This window comes from Accipiter gentilis, chromosome 2, assembly GCF_929443795.1.
Source record: "Accipiter gentilis chromosome 2, bAccGen1.1, whole genome shotgun sequence".
Classification (NCBI taxonomy): domain Eukaryota; kingdom Metazoa; phylum Chordata; class Aves; order Accipitriformes; family Accipitridae; genus Astur; species Astur gentilis.
Genome location: NC_064881.1, coordinates 3,020,981 through 3,027,734, shown reverse-complemented (window position 1 = coordinate 3,027,734; position 6,754 = coordinate 3,020,981).

Here is a 6,754-nt window from a genome sequence, read left to right as displayed (position 1 = left end):
CTTCAGCTTTGACATGCCACCAAAACAGTAAGTCAATGAGGCTTACGTTTCTGTGTTGCAAATATGCAGTCTCCATCAGGAAAAACGGCAACATGAGCTCAATCTACAACATCCTATATCATAACTGAGTAGCACCAAGCCCCTCCTGAGCTAACTTCAGCAGCAACACAACACAGCAGATAAAGCGTACACAAGTCCCTTTACTGCCATGCATAAGCTAAACTTGGGAAAGTTTACTGAATTACTAAATAAGCAATTATGATAAAATAAGATATTAAATACAGATAGGGTTCTGCCAACCAAGCTACTTTTTTTTTTTTTAATTCTTCCCCAAAGAAATACCAGAAACACTGAAGTAAGCACGATGCCTTCCCTTCCTACACATACCTCTCTCTTCAGAAGATAGCCAAAAATCAGTGAAGAAAAAAAAAATAATGTAATACAGCAAAGTCCTACCGGGGAATAGGGTTTTAATGAACACACAAAGCAACTAGGTGACATCTTTATCAGCCCTCATAAACCTTGATTGAATACACAGTGATAAGGCCTGTTTAAACTGTCATCCTCATGATAACATAGGCAGAGACAACACAAGCCTTAGCAACGACCTGTGTAAGAGAGGCCCTTCCAAAAGTGCAGGCACCGTTAGGTAACGTATATCATGTAAACAGTTCAAAGCTTGCGCGGCCAGTTTATTTGTGCGATGGTGGGAGGTGGAGGGCTGGCCGAGAAGGTATATGCATATCTTCTCCCGGCACCCAGCTTGAAAGGGCATTTGCTTCAGAGCTAGTCTGGTTTTGGGTATGGCAAGCTGTCTGGGGAAGACGAGCACTTTAAGTCAGAGTGACCTTTAGCACTTAAATCTGCAAACACCAAGAATTTCATATACATGGTTTTAAAGGATTTAAGGGAAGCCTGCTCTATGGGGTTTTTGTTTTGTGTTTTTTTTTTAAGCCAACATCATCCATGAGGTACATAACATTCAGCACTAGGAAGCAAGTGGGCATTTGGGGTCAGCATGACTATGGAAGTTGGCAGTGACATGACTTCTATCAGAGGATCTGACCTTGGCCATCCAGGATACTTATTTAAAAAAAAAAAATATTTAAGCATTTCAAACCTTTTTTAAGCATCTCCAAGAAAAATCTTGGCAACTGCACAGTTAGTAAGCAAGGATTTAACTTATTTGTTTTCTGTATTTATTTCTAGCTTAAAAAACCCCAACTTACACTTGAACTTTTATTCCTTCTCCCCAAAATTGTTCTTCCCTCACTCCAACGCTTGCAGTGACACCCACTGGCTGTGGTAGGTCGAGTTTCAGAGACTCATTACTAAAATGCTTCAACACACTGACAAGATCACCAAGACAGAGACTCAGAAAAACACTGCCAGCAAAAAGCTGGCATTGTGTCAGCTTGCTTTGTATCATAACCCAGTACCTGTATTCAATACAGCTTTCTTCCATTAATAGCTTTAATAAGTAAATAATGATCAATGGTTATTTAAGTATAATAAAATATACATTTGTATGTAACTACTAGTTAATTAATAATTCCTACTGCTTGGGTGGTGGAAGATATAATGTAATTTTATGTCTATTTGGTCTTTGGCAAGACTGTGAAGTAGCACTAGTAATAGGTTTTAGTTTTTTATCAGGAAAACACTAAACTGAGTTGGTACACCACCACATGCCTGGCTGGCAGGAGAGGCATTTTAGCTACTCAGGAACTAAGTTATGCTTTTGTAGGCTTCTTTGCATACACCAGCAGATTTCTTGCAGTACTCCCAAGCACTATTCTCATTTCACACATAGGAAAGAGGGGAAACACAGAACTAAGTGACTTGAGTAAACCAAACCCATGGAAACCAAATCTAACAAATCCCAGTCTAATGGCTTCAATTAGAAGATGACTTGTTTCTTCAACTCTATTAGAGCAATTTCTCTATAACACATGTAGGTTCTTAATGTTTAAACAAAATTATCCAAGTTTAAGCTGGAACACAAACAAATAGCTCCTGTTACACAAAGTGTTCACCAAAAGAAAAGGCTAGGTTTTAATTTAACTACAGCCTGATAGCTTGGAAAGGATCAAGGGGAAACTTAAAAAATACTTGGAATAAAAATTAGAAAGAAAAAAAAGAGAACTAATTTTTGCCTGCTTTATGGCATGAGCCAAGAGCAAATGGATCCTAGCTGTGAGCACACAAGGTGTGTTTACTGACTGACTTAGATTGAAAGCATTTTAGTCAACTTCACGTTATTTCCCACACCTACAGCCACTAACATTCTCTCCAGAGGCGGGTCAGAAGCAGAACTATTATATTCATGGAAAACACATTTATACAGGACTTCCCGCAGAGCTGAAAAAAAAAAAAAAAAATATCCAATGCATTCCCAGCCAAACTTCATCCTGAAGCAAAAAATCCTTCCCTTTGATAAGAAAGCTGTGTCAGACCACATTTCTGTCCCTGACAAAAGAACCGCTCTCCCTTGGCTTGCTCCAGTTCTGGCAGCTGTGCTCAGCAGAATCACACTGCTCTTCCAAGCTAGTCACCACACTTAACAGAGCCACCAGCTTATCTTTCACCTGAACAATATAATAAAAATGAACTATGCACAAGCAAGCAGTTACTGTGGGTAACGCTACCCACCTCAGCTCTGGGGCAGGCAGTTCTCTTCTGGGTTAGAAATTCCATCAATAACCTAACACATCATTAAAGACCCCTCTCTCCTACCCCCTCCCCCTTTTTTTTGCCTATCCAGACTCACAGCTATCTACAGAGGTATTCAACGCTGTATATACACAGTTTGCAGCAAAGTAAGCTAGGCTTGTTAGCTTCCCTTCTTCCCTCAGATATTCTTCCTGTATCAGGAGGAAATAAATTAATAAAATATGGGGAGGGACACTTTCACCCAAACATTGGAAGCTGGTGCCTCTTAGATACCCTTGTTTCTAATCCACTGACAACCAATCCAAGAATACACACAGCTGCTTAGCAACCTTGTTCTAGAGTTCTGGGGTAAGCGTACCAAGCACCATGCGATGGTCTATGTCCGGGTTCCCTGAGGTACTACTGACCTCCTCCCAGGCTAGCTACCCTTCAAGAAAAGCCAGATATACCAACTCATGAAGAATATTACATAATCATGGATGCACTGCACTTCTGCTCTCACTGCTAGCTACTACTGACACAGTATTGTGCCATGATAATGCCTTAAGTTATACCTACCCTTCAAGCAAAGGTGCAACACTGCAGCTCACATAGCATTGCCCAAGTTAGCATTTGGCCATGAGAGGGAAAACCTTAACCTAGGATGTGTTAAGCCCTTACCTATCTTCCCTAGAAAAACCTGCCAGTCCCAGGCCACCTCTATTAATATTCCTATGAGCATTCAAGCTGGCTAGCTTGATGGTTAAACACTGCACCTGATAAAACAATCAGGCCTAATTTTGTAGGAAAGGATGGGCCAAACCCAAGAATTCCAGGCACAGCAGTGATGTCCCCACTTATTTCCTCTCAAAATTACATGCCATCTGAAAACAGTAAGGCAGACCTATATTTGATAATTGAAGATGGACAGAAAAAGACCAGATCAAATCAACATTACAGAATAAAGTCCTTTCCTTGTCCCGGAAAGTTACAGAGGATAACACTAGCTCTCCTATAACCTCACAAGGGCATCCTCACACCCTGCAGAAGGAGGGTCTGGGGACAGGTACAGCAGTGGTCGGGAACAGATGGGACAGACACATGGGATACATGTTTGATTTCAGCCAATCCAGCCAGCAAGTAGTAATTATGGCAGCATTTTTGGCTAAATGAAAATTAGCAAGGCAAATGAAAACTAGGCACAGTTCCCATCCAGAAAAGGGGGAGAGAAAAAAACCAGAAAAAATACTTCCCTTGTTAAATCCTCCTGTCTAGATGCCTTTTTTTTTTTTCTTTTCTGAAGACTATTTGACTACCTCCTCAAAGTTGAGAAACTGCTGCAAAAGCAAAACTACGAAATCAGCCAATGACTAATTTTTCCTGGAGTGCTCAACAACAGCTTGCCAAATCTTGGTGTTACCATTTGATTCAGCATAGCAGATAAATCCTAAAATTAAATGTCTGTTATCCCAATCTTGTTAATGAAGATATGCTTTTTGTATCTAATTCATTTCCATGCTACTTACCAATAAAGCAACGTCAGCTCAGGACAAGTAGATGCCCAGAGGGCTTGGCCCACTCAACCCTACTTGGCTGCAGCACTTGTTGCAAGTTTAAGTGGTCTCCAACTACTGCCTGCTGCAGGGCAAGCACCTTGCACAGCTAACTACAGAGCAGTTGAGCTGCAGTATCTTTTTTACACTGCTGCCTGTTTGCAGACAGCCACAGTTCACAGTAAATCCAAGTCAAGATCACTTACCTCTTTACCTCCTCTGTGTGTGTCATGAGAAAAGAGTTGTATTAGGTAGAACAGCAGATCCATAACTTCTGCATCAGGGACTGGTAACTCCCACACCTTCCTTCTCCACATATAGGATAGTTCCAGTTCAACTATAGGACATATTACTCCAGGGACACTTGGTGTGGAGGGACCTATGCAAGGTGGTGGGACATGCAAGACAAAGGAGATGGCAGGGTTACAGCAGGATTCAATGTATCCATGATACAAGCTCTCAGGAGAGGGAACAGAAGAATTTAAAACTCAAGAGACCACTCTGCTCTCAGGCAAATTTGCTATCTGAGTTACCTCACAAAATTCCTAAGAATTAGGCCTATGACTGCAGTTTAGTTTTAGGTTTCCTCATGTCCTTATTCTAACACACTTTTCTATCCCAACAAGAAGGTGTTAAGTGCTTCCAGACTCTGTGCCCTCCACATGAAGTAGCGGGAGAATACAGTTTCTGAGGACAACAGTTACATGAAGATTCCCTCAGCCTTATATAAGACTCAGAATCACCTGACCAAAACCCAAGAATAATGTGAATTAGGTGCTTTAAGTGCCATGTGCTATAGATCAGACAAATACAGTCAAAAACCTTGGTCATGATGCTTTGAATTGTAAGGCTATACTAGAAACAGCTTAACTAAGGCCTTTGTGTTAAGAAAAGCAGCCTTGTCTAGATAGATTTGAAGTAGTCTGTATTTTACAGGTCTCATCACAAAGAAGGAAGAGAGGAAGAATGATAGCATTTTATTTCAAAGCCCACGAACTATATAACATGGTGACTGGGAAATAAATGCTGTATAATTGCTATTTATTTTATATAGCTTTCATACAGAATATCACAAGATACCTTACAGAATCATAGAATCATTTAGGTTGGAAAAGATCTTCAAGATCATAAAGTCCAACAATCAACCATGCCCACTAAACCATGTCCTGAAGTACCCCATCTACTCGCTTTTTGAATACCTCCAGGGATGGTGACTCAACTACTTCCCTGGGCAGCCTGTTCCAATGTCTGACAACCCTCTCAGTAAAGAAATTTTTCCTAATATCCAACCTAAATCTCCCTTACCTCAGCTTGAGGCCATTTCCTCTCATCCTATCACCAGCCACCTGACAGAAGAGACCAGCGCCCACCTTGCTACAGCCCCCTTTCAGGTAGTTGTTGAGAGCGATAAGGTCTCCCCTCAGCCTCCTCTTCTCCAGACTAAACTGCCCCAGCTCCCTCAGCCACTTCTCATAAGACTTGTGCTCCAGGCCCCTCACCAGCTTGGTTGCCCTTCCCTGGATACGCTCCAGCACTTCAGTGTCTTTCCTGTAGTGAGGGGCCCAAAACTGAACACTGCACTCGAGGTGCGGCCTCACCAGTGCCCAGTACAGGGGAACAATCACCTCCCTGCTCCTGCTGTCCACACTATTTCTGATGCAGGCCAGGATGCCGTTGGCCTTCTTGGCCACCTGGGCACACTGCTGGCTCATACTCAGCTGGATGTCAACCAGCACCCCCAGGGCTTTCTCTGCCGGGCGGCTTTCCAGCCACTATTCCCCAACCCTGTAGTTCTGCATGGGGTTGCTGTAACCCAAGTGCAGGACCCAGCACTTATGTTCATATACACAGTAGGGATTATGAAATCTTAGTAAAAGTGTATTGCTTGGAATGTGGTTTCAGACAGACTTACTTTATTCAAAGAGGCAGAACTTTTTCCATACTTCTCCACGGAGGCAGCAAGAAGCCCAATAACAGAACCCTTCTCTTTGCAAAAGACCCATGCTCTTGTAAGTGATCCTACTGAACTAAACAGGCTTCCTTCAGACAACTTAATTGGGCAAGATACACACTACTAGGGAGACAGGAACTTCCATCCAGAGTGAGTTTCTTTGAGAAGTACTTTAGTTGGTCACCAAAAACTGAACCTGAGATATGGTAGTAATGAACATTTCAGGCAGCCTATAGAAGAAAAAAAAAACCCAACAACAAACAAACAAAACAAAACCAAACAATCCTGACACATTTACTTGTTCCTGATCTTCCTCATATAGTTGAGAAGAGTTGCAACTAGACTAAAAGAAGCGCCCCTACCCTTTCCTCAGGTGGTAGCCAAACCCTCTTTCTTACACTGCCAATACAGACAAATATGTTGATAAATTAACATGAAATCTTGCTAAGACTGAATTCAGGGATTCCTCCTGTCAGTATATGCAATTAAGAGTGGAGTCAGACACAAGGATAGGGCCCCACTGTGCTTACGCCAAAGCACTGTGCCAAACTGTGTAATGGAGGAAAGGACTACATTGAGAAGGGACATGTGAAGAAGG